The 13,446-nt window shown below is 36.8% G+C and overlaps 2 pseudogenes; both read left to right on the top strand.

The window, feature by feature from the left end:
* Window positions 1-4,802: 4,802 nt before the first annotated feature.
* On the top strand, window positions 4,803-5,256 carry LOC142433572 (protein phosphatase 1 regulatory subunit 27-like; annotated as a pseudogene).
* A 1,586-nt stretch (window positions 5,257-6,842) lies between these two features.
* Window positions 6,843-8,551, top strand: LOC142434032 (elongation factor 1-alpha 1 pseudogene; annotated as a pseudogene).
* Window positions 8,552-13,446: the final 4,895 nt, after the last annotated feature.

Here is a 13,446-nt window from a genome sequence, read left to right as displayed (position 1 = left end):
GTTCCGGAATCCTTCTTGATTTTAGACATGATTTAGATTACTACATATTTGTAACATTGATACCTAATAAAACGCAGGTAACAATTTTAATATGCTAGTAAATTAATTCCAACTTATAAAGAAGTATGCACAACAAAATGGAGCAAAAATGCCATCCTCACAATCATTGCTGCTTGAACTAATTTTGCGACCACTGTCAAGTCATCTCATTGAGAGTCTTCCTCTTTATCATGTACCCTCTACATGATGTCTTTCTCCAGACCGGTTTCTCCTGAAAACATGTCCAAAGTATGTGAACCTAAGTCTTACCATCCTTACTTCTGTGGAGTGTTCCAGTTCTCTTTCCTTCAATGCTATTTCATTTGTTCTCCTGATGGTCCATTATATAAATAATTTTGCTTTTCAGCACCATAATTCAAAGCCATCAATTCTCATATTTTCCTTATTCATTGCCCATCTTTTGTATACATATGAGATAATTAAAATAATATGGCACGAGTCAGGCACTCTTTAACTCTCAGATGATATCTGAGCTTTTTAACACTTTAGAGAATTTTGAAGTAGCTTTGCCAAATACAATAGTGTTATTTGATTTCTTGACATTTGATTGTGGATTCAACACAAAATGAAATCATTGACTTCAATATTGTACCTATTTTTATGTTGATTATTTGTTGTGACAATTTTTGTTTTCTTTATATTGCAGTGTAATTTATTCTTTACATTTGATCGTCTTCAGTAAGTGCTTCAAGTCCTCTTGATAATAAGCAAGCAAGATTCTGTCATTTGCATAATTTCAGGGTATTAATAAGTCTTCCTCTAGTCCTGATGTCACTTTTTTCCTCATATACTCTACATTTTTAAATTATTTACTCAGCATACAGATTGAGAACTATGGTAAATGGATACAACCTTGAAATATATGTTTCCTAATTTTACACCACACAGTATCCCTTTGTTCTGTTCCAACAAATGCCTCTTAGTCCATGTACAAGCTCCTAGTGAGCTTACTTAAATATTTGGAATTTCCTTTCTTCTCAATGTTATCTTTAATATATTATGATCCTCATGGTTTATTATTACCCACACAGTTGAATGTTTTTGCATAGACAATAAAACACAGGTTTCTGATGCTTTCTACTTTCAGCTAGATCCATCTGACATCAGCAATAATATTCTTCCCTTCATATCCTTTTCTGAATCTGCCTGTGAATGTATTGTAGCAGGTATTTATTTTTTATTATTGTAAACTTTCATGTGATAATAATTATTCAATAACATCTGTGTTCTGTTGTAGCACATTTCCTTGGAGTGGGCATGTACATGGTTGGCAAAGTAAGCACATATAACTTTACACCCATTAATTGAAAATTTTCAATTGGTATTCCACTGATTTTTAGAGTGAAATCAGGACCCATTTTTTATGATCATATGCCAACTCCCAAACCTTTGTCTGCCATTTTGTCATATTATGGTACTTTGTGTGTCCTGTGATGCTGGAGACTATGCCAATGATATTTCAAATGCCAGCAGGGTCACCCAAAGTGAACAAGTTTTAGAACTTCCAGACTAAGAACAGACAGTGAAGAACTCAGCTCCCACTTCTGAGGAAGGAGCCACTGAAGACAGTATGAATAACTTCAAAACATTACCAGATACTGAAAGCCTAATGAATGGAAGAAGAGCAGCTTCATAGAGAATTCCAGAGGATGGGCACTTGGATTGAAGGGCTTTCAAAATATAACTGATGAGCTTATTTCTCAGAGTGGAGTTGACCATGTTGGCATGAGTCAGATATAGACTGCTGGAGTGGAGCCTTAGAGATCTTCATTTGCTGATGGGGCATGATTCAAGTAAGTAGAAACAGCTGCAAAATCTGATAATGATAGGAACTTGGAATGTGCGAAGTATGAAGCTAGGAAAGTTCACATGGTCAAAAATGAAATAGAACCCCTAAACATTGATATCACAGGAATTGGTGACATGAAATAAATTGGTATTGGCTATTTTGAAAAAGAAAATCTTATGATTTACTATGCCTGGAACAACACAATCAAGAGGAATGGTGTGTGTCATTCATTGTCCAAAAGAACATTGAAAAATCAATCATGAAGTACAAGTTTGGTGTGATAGGATTATATTTATCCATCTTCATGGAAATACAATTACTACAATTATTATTTAAATTTATGCACCAACCACAAAAGCTACTGATACAGACATTGAAGAATTCTGCCAATGATTTCAGTTGGAAATTGAACAAGCTTGATATAAAGATGCATTGATAATTACTGGTGATCAGTATGAAAAAAATTGAAAAGTAGAATAAGTCAATGAGAGCCAACCTTAAGTCTCTCCCACAAGAATTTTCAAAACATCTCAAGAACAGATTTGAAGCCTGTGACACTAATATTAGAAGACCCAAGGAGCGAGAGGATATCTAAAACATCATTCATTAAGAAAGCAAAGGTCATTAAAATGGCAGAAAAGAAAGAAAAGATCAAAGTAGATGTAAAAGAGACTGAACCTGAAGAGCTGCTTGAGAAGGGCAGCTTGAGGAGACAAAGCCAAATATTATAATGAAACATGCAAAGACCTAGTATTAGAAAAGCAAAAGGGAAAAACACTCAGTTTATCTTAAATTGAAAGAACTGAATAAAAATTCAAGCCTTGATTGCAATATTGAAAAATTGTTATGAGTAAAATATTGAATTATGGAGGAAGCATCAAAAGGTGGGAAAGATACAGAGTCATTGTACCCCAATGAACTAGTCAACCTTCTAAGAGATAGCATATGAGAAAGAACCAATGGTGCTGAAGGAAGAAGTTCAAGCTGCACAGAAAGAATTAGCCTTTAACAAGGTTCCAGGAATTGATGGAATACCAATTGAAATATTTCAACCAACTGAAGAAGCACTGGAAGCACTTCTCTATGCTAGGAAATTTGAAAAACAGCTACTTGGCCAAGTGACTGAAAGAGCACCTTCTTTGTACAAATTCCAAAGAAAAGTGGCCCAACAGAATGCATAAATTATAGAATAATATCATTGATATAACATTAAGTAAAATTTTGCTGAAGATCATCCAACAATGGTTACAGCAGTACATCAATAGGGAGTAGCCAGTTCAGATTGGTTTAGAAGAGTACTTGGAACAAAAGATATCATTGCTGATGTCAGATGGATCTTGGACAAAAGAAGAAAATACTAGAAAGATGTTCATTTATGCTTTGTTGTATGTGCAAAAGCATTGGACTGTGTGGATCATAAAAACTGTGATTATCCTTGAGAAGAACGGGACTTCCAGAGCACTTTATTGTGCTCACGTGGAACTTGCACATGGATCAAGAGGCAGTTGTGGGAACAGAAACAGGGACTATTGAATGGAGTTAAATCAGGAAAGACGTGTCAGGATTGTATCCTTTCACCATATTCATTAAATCTGTATGCTGAGCAAATAATCAGAGAAGCTGGATTATATGAAGAAGAGTGCAGCATCAGGATTGGAAAAAGACGTAAAACAACCTGCAATATGCAGATGACAATCTTGCTGGCTGAAATTGAGGAGGATTTAAAGTACTTTCTGATAAAGATCAAGGATTGTAGCCTTCAATGTGGATTTCAACTCAAGGTAAAAAAAACAAAATCCACACAACTGAACCATTAAGTAACATCATGATAAATGGAGAAAAAGTTGAAATTGTCAAGGATTTCATCTCACTTGGATCCACAATCATTAATCATGGAAGCAGCAGTCAAGAGATCAAAAGTCAAGTAGCATTAGGTAAATCTGTTGCACATAAGACCATTTTAGAGTATAGAAAAACAAGGATACTACATTGAGGACAAAGATGCACCTGATCCAAGCCAGGGTATTTTCAATTGCCTCATGCATGTATATGAAAGTCAGACATTGAATAAGGAAAGTGGAAGAAGAATCTATGAGTTTGAATTGTAGTACTGGTCAAGAATATTGAAAGTATCATGGAATGCTAAAAGGAGAAGCCAATTTGTCTTGAACGAAATACCGATCAGCTGTACTTTTACTTCCGTTGAGATTTATGCTTTCTTGTTGTTAGGTGACATCTATTTGCATTTGACTTATAGCATGCTACAGAATGAAATGCAGCCAAGTCCTGCACTATCCTCACAAGCATAGTTGAATTTGATCCTATTATTACAATTAACTCGGTAACTTATCTTTTGAGGGCCTTCCTCTTTTTCATGGATTCTCTACCTTAGCAACCAGAATGTCCTTCTCCAGGGTTTGGTCTCTCCTGATGACAAGTTCAAAGTACATGGTATGAAGTGTTACCATCATTACTTCTAAAGAGCTTTTCTACTGTACTTCTCTAAAGATAAATGTATTCATTCTTCTGGCATTTTATGCTACTTTCAATATTATTTGTCAATACCATAGTATTCTGATTAAAAAACCAACAGGCGGGAGTGATAAAGGGAAAATAAGGGAAAGATGAATTTCAGGCTACTCTGGCTTAGATGTTGGTTTTTTAACCAGAATACATATTTCCTTTTTACTAGTATCTGAAATTTTCTACTATTAACTAGATTTATTATATTATATTACCTTCTTCGAGGGAGATATCCCCTGCCTCTGGTCATGAATTCCCATAGAAATGCACTGAAATTCATTGTAGGAGTGCCTATTAAGTTAGAGTGGCTGTGGGTCAATACTGTGTGGCAGGAACTATTAGGTCTTCTACCAAATGAAAAAAAAAATGACTCTAGCTGAGGCAAAGTCTTCTCTGAAGAATTGGTTTTGACAGCTCCAGAGAAAGTGAAATGGAGGCAGGTGTGCATAATCTGACGATTTGCAACTTGGCCTACAATGGGATACTTGAGGAGTTGAAGGAGATGGGCTTGGCCAATAAATGCTTGGCTGCTAGAATGGATCCAGACAGCAGAATAGCACTGCACTTGGTATGCTCCCGGGACAACAGGAATAGTTGATTTCGTGCATCAACTTGGAGTGTCAGTGAATAATAAAGACAGTGCAGGTTGGTCTTCTCTTCGTTTGGCTGCTTCTGCTGCTTAGGATGAACTAGTAAAAGCCCTTCAGGGAAAAGGCACTCAAGGGAATGCTGTCAATCAAAATGGCTGCACTCCCCTATACTATACAGCTTCCAAAAACTGGCATGCATTTGCTATCATGTTATCAGAAGATGGGGCTAATCCAGATGCTGAGGGCCATTTTGAGGCTACAACAATGCATGGGTAAGCAGCTAAGGGCAACTAAGTTGTGATGAGGAGAGAGTTGAAGAAGCGAAAAGGCTGCATCCCTGCCCATGACCAAAGGTGTTTTGGGCTTAAAACTTAAGAGAATGATAGAAGGTTACACAGCCTTTATGCATCCTTTGTGTGTCTTGTGATTTTTTTTTTTACCTCCAATGATCTGGAAACTAATAAGTGATATTTTCTCGCCTTCAATGTCTTACAAATATTGAATCTTGTTCCTTCTGAGGTACATGTTACAAGCTTACAAACTGCTTTCCAGGCATTGAACAATGGTTGGAATCATTCTACCTTTGTATATGAGAGTATCATGAACTACAGTACATCTTGAGCAAGTGATTCTGTGCCTTTTGTGAGTCTTCAACACCCCCTCATGCACTCTCTGTCCCCCTGAGGCACATCGTCACATGTAATGGAAGCAGGCCAGTGATTATTCTGCCAAATGTTTTCAGGTGGATGTTAGAATGCTCCTTCCACAAGTCGATTCCCAGCCTAACTTGTTTTACAAGCTCACCAAGGCCTGTGCCAACTGATGTATTTTTCCAACGGTAAGGTTTAATTTATTTTTGTGATAGGAAGTATATTGATATGTTTTTGTGGACCAAATTCTAAGGTGGAGGGCATATCATCCAACATCCAAGTTTTGTATTCATAAACACTAAAATACAATAAAACCCTGAAAATGAAAAAAATAGTTTTTAAGATGTACTAATAAGAAAGTTATATTTAGATTATAGTCATTAGACAAGCACACCATAACATTGCATGGGAGACCAGATTAAATGACTATGTGACCTGCTCTAAAATCAGATTTATCTGATTTTCTTTTTTAGGAATTTGGTTTTCTTTGATATAGATTGAATTATTCATTACAAACAATACTCAGAATAAAATGGTCAATTGGTCCTTCTGGACCATCACTGAAATTCCAAATGGCTTTTAGGCACCTTTTTTGTTTGTTTGTTTTGGTCTGTTTTTAAAACCAAACTTGAAAAAAAAAACACAGGGGAAGAAATGGTTCACATGTGATCTTGACTTCTAAGAAAGCCAAAGGCAGAATATAAATATTAAAATTATTAAGCCAAATATTTGAAAACAACAATAAGTATCATACATTTTTATGTATCTAAATAACACTAGTAGCAACTACATTTTGTTAGAGACTCAGATTGTATATAAACAAGGATGTAGATATTGTCTATGGACACTGAACCACTCAACAATTGAGAAACAAAATTGTCTTTTTGGAACTTAGCAGGAAATGTGGCTGTTAATCTATTTTGTAACACATAATAGAGGAGCCCTGGTGTTTTGATTGTTGTAATTCAGCTGCCAACCAAAAGGTTAGCAGTGCGAAACCACCAGCCACTCCAACAGAGAAGGATGAGTCTTTGTACTGTCATAAAGTGGTACCAGTCTTGGAAACCCACAGCAGCAGTTATACCCTGTCTTATAGGTTCTCCAGGGGTCAGAATTGATTTGATGGCAGTGAGTTAGTTTTAGAGTTTAAATCTCACAAGATTCTCCAATTATGATTTGTATGTATTTGTTAAATTTGCTAATAGAGTTCGCAACGGGTTTGCTGCCAGAATATAGGTGTCGGTGAAAACCATCGCAAAAACCTAAGCCAAAATGGGAAAGGAAAAGACCCATATCAACATCGTCGTCATTGGACATGTCGATTCTGGCAAGTCCAACACAACTGGTCACCTGATCTACAACTGTGGTGGGATCGACAAGAGAACCATCGAAAAATTCGAGAAGGAAGCTGCTGAGATGGGGAAGGGCTCCTTCAAGTAAGCCTGGGTCTTGGATAAGCTGAAAGCCAAACGGGAACGTGGCATTACCATTGATATTTCCCTGTGGAAATTTGAGACCAGCAAGTACTATGTGACCATCAACGATGCCCGCGGACAGAGACTTCATTAAAAACAGAATTACAGGAACATTACAGGCTGACTATGCTGTCCTCATAGTTGCTGCTGGTGTGGGTGAATTTGAAGCTGGTAGCTCCAAGAATGGGCAGACCCGTGAGCATGCCCTTCTGGCTTACACACTGGGTGTGAAACAGTTAATTGTTGGTGTTAACAAAATGGATTCCACTGAGCCACCCCACAGCCAGAAGAGATACGAGGAAATTGTTAAGGAAGTCAGCACCTACATTAAGAAAGTTGGCTACAACCCTGACACAGCAGCATTTGTGCCAATTTCTGGTTGGAATGGTGACAACATGCTGGAACCAAGTGCTCATATGCCTTGGTTCAAGGGGTGGAAGGTTACCCGTAAGGATGGCAATGCCAGTGGGACCACACTACTTGAAGCTCTGGATTGCATCCTGCCACCCACCCGCCCAACTGACAAGCCCCTGCGCCTGCCTCTCCAGCATGTCTACAAGATTGGTGGTATCGGGACTGTCCCTGTGGGCAGAGTGGAAACTGGGGTCCTGAAACATGGAATGGTGATCACCTTTGCTCCAGTCAATGTTACCACTGAAGTGAAGTCTGCTGAAATGCACCATGAAGCTTTGAGTGAAGCTCTGCCTGGGGACAATGTAGGCTTCAATGTCAAGAACGTCTCTGTCAAAGACATTCACCGTGGCAATGTGGCTGGTGACAGTAAAAATGACCCCCCAATGGAAGCAGCTGGCTTCTCTGCTCAGGTGATCATCCGGAACCATCCAGGCCAAATCAGTGCTGGACATGCACCTGTGCTGGATTCTCACACTGCACACATTGCTTGCAAGTTTGCTGAGCTCTAAGAGAAGATTGATCGCTGTTCTGGCAAGAAGTTGGAAGATGGCCCCAAGTTCTTGAAGTCTGGTGATGCTGCCATTGTTGACATGGTGCCTGGCAAGCCCATGTGTGTGGAAAGCTTTTCTGACTATCCTCCTCTGGGTCGTTTTGCTGTCCGAGACATGAGACAAACAGTTGCTCTGGGTGTCGTCAAGGCAGTGGATAAAAAGGCTGCTGGAGCTGGCAAGGTCACCAAGTCTGCCCAGAAGGCTCAGAAGGCTAAATGAATATTACCCATCACACCTGCCACTCGTCTTAATCAGGGGTGGAAGAACGGTCTCAGCGCTGTTTGTCTCAATTGGCCTTTTAAGTTTCATAGTAAAGACTGGTTGATGGTAACAGTGCATCGTAAAACTTTCCGAAGGAAAAGAATGTTTGTGGACCATTTGTTTCTTTTGTGTGGCAGTTTTAAGTTATTAGTTTTTAAAATCAGTACTTTTTAAAAGGAAAACAACTTGACCAAAAATTTGTCACAGGATTTTGAGACCCATTAAAACAAAGTTTAATGAGAAAAAAAATTGCTAATAGAAACTTTCAATTTGCGAGTAATGGTAATTTAAACTTATAAGTTAAACAATTTTGGAGAAATTAGCAAAGCAGTTAAGAGGGTACTCTTAAAATACCCCAAATATTCACACATACAGAACTAATAGAAACATTTAATCTATTTAGTGGCTAATTTCTGTTCTGATGAATTTGGGGTCAGTTGTAATTCTGTCACCCTCCAGAGTTCTAGAAATCTTGCTTTAGACTGGTGGGATCCAGGTCAGAATATTATTTCTTTTTTATAAGTCCAAATGCAGAAGCTAATGTGAAGATGACAAAACTTGATAGGGCCATTTAGCGCATGCACACACACACACACACAAATGAGACTTGATTAGATTATTTTATCAAAATTTAGCTTTCTTAGATTTTTAAAACTATTTAAATTTTAACTTAATAGAAAAACCTGGTTATCAAGTTGATTCTGACTCATAGTAATCTCCTAGGATAGAGCTGAAATTGCTTCACATGATTTCTGATATGAGTCAATGGAAGCCAACTGGCTGAACTTTTTGTGATTGGCCATATGGCTTGTACTGCCATGTTTTAGTTAGCAGCCCAGTGCTTGACTCACTGTGCCATATGGCTATTTATACTTAGAATGAACTAAAATTAGCTATATTCCCTTGCTTATCTGAACTAATTCAGGCTGAGCAAAGTGGAAAAATCTTGGTTTTCTTCAAAATACTTTTTTTTGTGAAACATCTATATTATCAAATTCAAATCATGTATACAAGTCAAAATTCTAAGGTTGATAAACAAATGCAAAAACCTTCCCAAATAAACTATTTCATTAATGCTTCATAATATTAAAACAATTAAATCACTAGCATACATGTTATGAAAACAAAATTGAGTTCTATAAAAAGAATGATGTGTAGGGTGTGTGTGTGTGTGTGTGTGTGTGTGTGTGTGTGTGTGTGAATGAATGAATAACTTACTTTCCTTCTGCCTTGATTCCTGGTTGTGGAGATTTATAAAATCTTGTATATAAAAAATGCCATTCCTTTTACCCAACCGTCTGCAAAATAATTCCAACTGTAAGATAGTATGATTACTTAGAGAACCACTGAATCCAGATTGTACAAAACCAAGCTTTGTTACAGTAAAGCATAATCTTTTCCTTAGTAATAGGTATATAAGCATAGGAAGACCATCCAGACATAATACATCCTATCAGGCTTTCCTCTGGAACAGACAGTTTGGAATTAACAACCAAATTTAAAGAATACAGATTAAATATCCCTGAGATATAGCTACAAATATAGACATCAGTCCTATGAGTTGTAAATTTTCAGGGACTTATGATATCAAGTGTCCTCACCAAGTAGAATCAGAGTTTTCAAATCCGAAATGAAAAGCAGTAGGAGACAAGTAGTAAACTGGGAGCATTTGAAAGTAAAAGACCTTTGGACAGGGCAAGATATGACAAAATAGTAATTTATAAATTATCAAGGGTTCATGAGGGAGGGAGCCGGGAGAGGGGAGGGGGGTGAAAAATGAGGACCTGATTCCAGGGTCTTAAGTGGAGAGCAAATGTTTTGAGAATGATGAGGGCAATGAATGTACAAATGTGCTTTACAAATTGATATATGGATTGTGATAAGAGTTTTATGAGCCCATAATCAAATGATTAACTAAAGAAAAAGAAAAGGGGATAAAAAGACCTTTGGAGAGCACTAGAGGTCTCCATACTCCCACTCACTGTCTCCCAGTCCAGACAATTCCCAGAACCCCCTAGCAAAGAAATTTCCCTAGTTGGGGGTCCCTAGTTTACCATAAGTCCCCATGGAGTCCTATATAGTGGTTGCCAAAATATGTTTAGGGGAACTAGTGTCCAAGTTTGATTGTCATTATTTCAGCCAAAGAGAGAAACCAGGTTAATTTGAGAAACTGTAAGCTTATTCTGCAAGCATGAGACAGAAGGTAACAGTACGGTTTGCAGCCTCCAAACTGCTTTTAAAAAAATCTAGTGAAAACCAAGCAAGTTATACTCTCCAAACTGTTGCACAAAAATCAGGTTTTGCAATTATCACATGAAACTATATCCCAAACTCTGGCAAAAATCAAGTTTTGCAATGATTGCAATAAAACATTATCTACGCTACATTTCTCCAGGGGTTACCAGATCACCATCTCCTGAAGCATCATTATTTCATTGCTTATCTAAATGGAGGGTGCTAAATACTCGCTTACTTATCTTAATGGATTTGTTTACTCCCTTCAAGAATTAGAACATCTCTGTTGATTAAGCTTAATCAGTAAGCTTAAGGACTTTTTACTTCAAGGAATGCAATTGTTATATTTGGATTGCCAACAAACTAATTCTTAAGTTATATTTCAAGCATTTAGTAGGCCTTTTCACTCTGTCTCTCACTGTGCATTAATTATCCTTTCTCCTTCAAATAGAATTAATTGTAATTGTCTTTTCATTATGTCTGATAGTACTTTATATGTTTCACTAATATCCATTGAAAAATAATTACTGGAATTTATTGTAGGTCACACACTGTTGTAAGTGCTGAAATTATAGTACTGATCAAGACAAAGTCTCTTCCCCTAAATTTTAGAGAAAAAAAAACAAATAGATAAATATGCCATTTGATTACAGGTTCTATATAGATTAATGAACCAGAATGGGAGGTTTCTAGAGTACTAAGAAAATTGAGTGGCTATTATAAAATTGCAACTAATCAGAGAAGCTGGATTAAATGAAGAATAATGTAGCATCATGATTGTTGGAACGCTTATTAACAACCTGTGATATGCAGATGATATAACCTTATTTATTGAAAACTAGAATAGCTTGAATCACTTGGTGTTGAAGATTAAGGATTGCAGCCTTCAGAATGGATTACCACTCGATGTAAAGAAAATAAAAATAATCACAACTGTAAAAATATGAAAAATCGTGATAAACGGTGAAAAGATTTAAGTTTTTAAGAATTTCATTTTACTTGTATCCATAATCAATGCTCATTGAAGCAGCAATAAAGAGATTAGAAGATGCACTGCATTGGGTAAATCTGCTGCACAAGACCTCTTTAGATTGTTGAAAAGCAAGGATGACACTTTGCCACTTAACCTAAGCCATGGAATTTTCAATTGCATGTGAAATTTGAACATTGAATAAGGAAGACTGGTGAAGCATATTTGCATTTGAATTATGGTGCTGGCAAATAATATTTAAAATATGAAGTGCTGAAAGAACAAACAGCTCTGTCTTGGATGAAGTACAATGAATATGCTCCTTAGAGGCAAGGGTGGCCAGGCATCTTCTCATGTACTTTGGACATGGTGTCAGAAAGACCTGTCCCTTGAGAAGGACATCATGATTGGTAGAGGGGCATCTAAAAAGAGGAAGATCTTAAGCAAGATGGATTGACACCATGGCTACATTGCTGGCCTCAAACGTAAGAGCAATTGTGAGGATAGTTCAAGACTGGGCAGTATTTCGAACTATTGCACATAGGGTTGCTCTGACTTGAAATTGACATGACTTGATGTCACCTAAAAACAACAACATTAAAAACTGACATCCAAGGAAGAGAATATCATTAGGAAGGGGGATCACAATAATGCACTGCTGCTGATAAATTGAGAACTGATAACTAACCATTGATCTCACCAGTTTTATGTCACAAGTCTTTCTTTTCTTTTGGACTTTACGTGGTCTTAAAGTATCCTAATATCTAAATTCAGTACCAGACATATGGTCCAAAAAAGATTACAACCAAACTCACAGCCATTGAGTGGATTCCAAGTCATGGGGACCCTATAGGATACAGTAGAACCATCCTTGGGTGTTGCCAAGACTGGAAATATTTACAGGAGCATAAAGGCTCATCTTTTTCAATAGATCATCTGGTGTGTTCTAACAGTTGGCCCTGCAATTAGCAGCCCACGTAGCCAACAGGTCTCATTCATGACAGACAATAAATACAGATTGAATTCAGCTGGATAGGTATGTCATCTGGGCAGCTTAATGAATGGAAGAGAACTATTTGTCCAAATTCTTAGTCATTTGTGAGATATACACAGAGGGTCACCATCATTAAGTAATACGAATACAATTTAAGAAATTGGTTATTTGAATTTAGCTATCTGACCTAGGAAATGACACATATAGTTTATATTTTGCAAAGAGATAATTGCATAACCTGCATTGAAATTTTTGTAGATCTTTCAGAATCTAACAGGATTTTGAGAAATAGTAGGACTCACAGGTTTGATAAAACATTACTGAGGTCAATTGCAAGTTCCATCTGTTTCATAAAGCTACATTTTGTTTTCTTTAAGTAAATTGTAAAACCTTCTTATATACTGTAAGCATAGTAAGTTTAAAAACATATGCTTGATTCAGACTTTGGCACATCTGTTTTTTTGCTGTTGTTGCATATTAAAACAGAGGTTGAATGGTGCTGGCCCGACTTGAGATGTTTGCATTGTACATGATCAAGCTCTTCTAATGCTTAAAAGCATAGATGTGTGAAGTAATCTCTATTATCCTTCCTAGCCAAAATTTCTGTAGATTCTTACCTGTACTACTGGTTTGGTGATTTAAATATATCTTCTTGAAATTGGAACACTAGCTGTCCACACTAATGTTTTCTAATCATTAAGATGGAGATTATTTTTATTCAGTAACAAAATACAATTTTCTAAAAAGCAGGCTTATCCCTTAAGAAAAATAAATCTATGAAATCTGGATTTCATAAAATAATCTGTAAAAAGATTTTCTAAAAATATTATGCCTATTTACTCACTACAAACGCTCTTATTTTCTTTGCTAAATGCCCTTGATAATTTATGTCAACAAGTAAATCTGAATCAAGCCAAGGAGGTACAACCCTATA

Source organism: Tenrec ecaudatus, chromosome X (genome assembly GCF_050624435.1).
Source record: "Tenrec ecaudatus isolate mTenEca1 chromosome X, mTenEca1.hap1, whole genome shotgun sequence".
Taxonomy (NCBI): domain Eukaryota; kingdom Metazoa; phylum Chordata; class Mammalia; order Afrosoricida; family Tenrecidae; genus Tenrec; species Tenrec ecaudatus.
The sequence above is the reverse complement of the archived record's forward strand: the minus strand, read 5'-3'. Positions and strand labels throughout refer to the sequence as shown.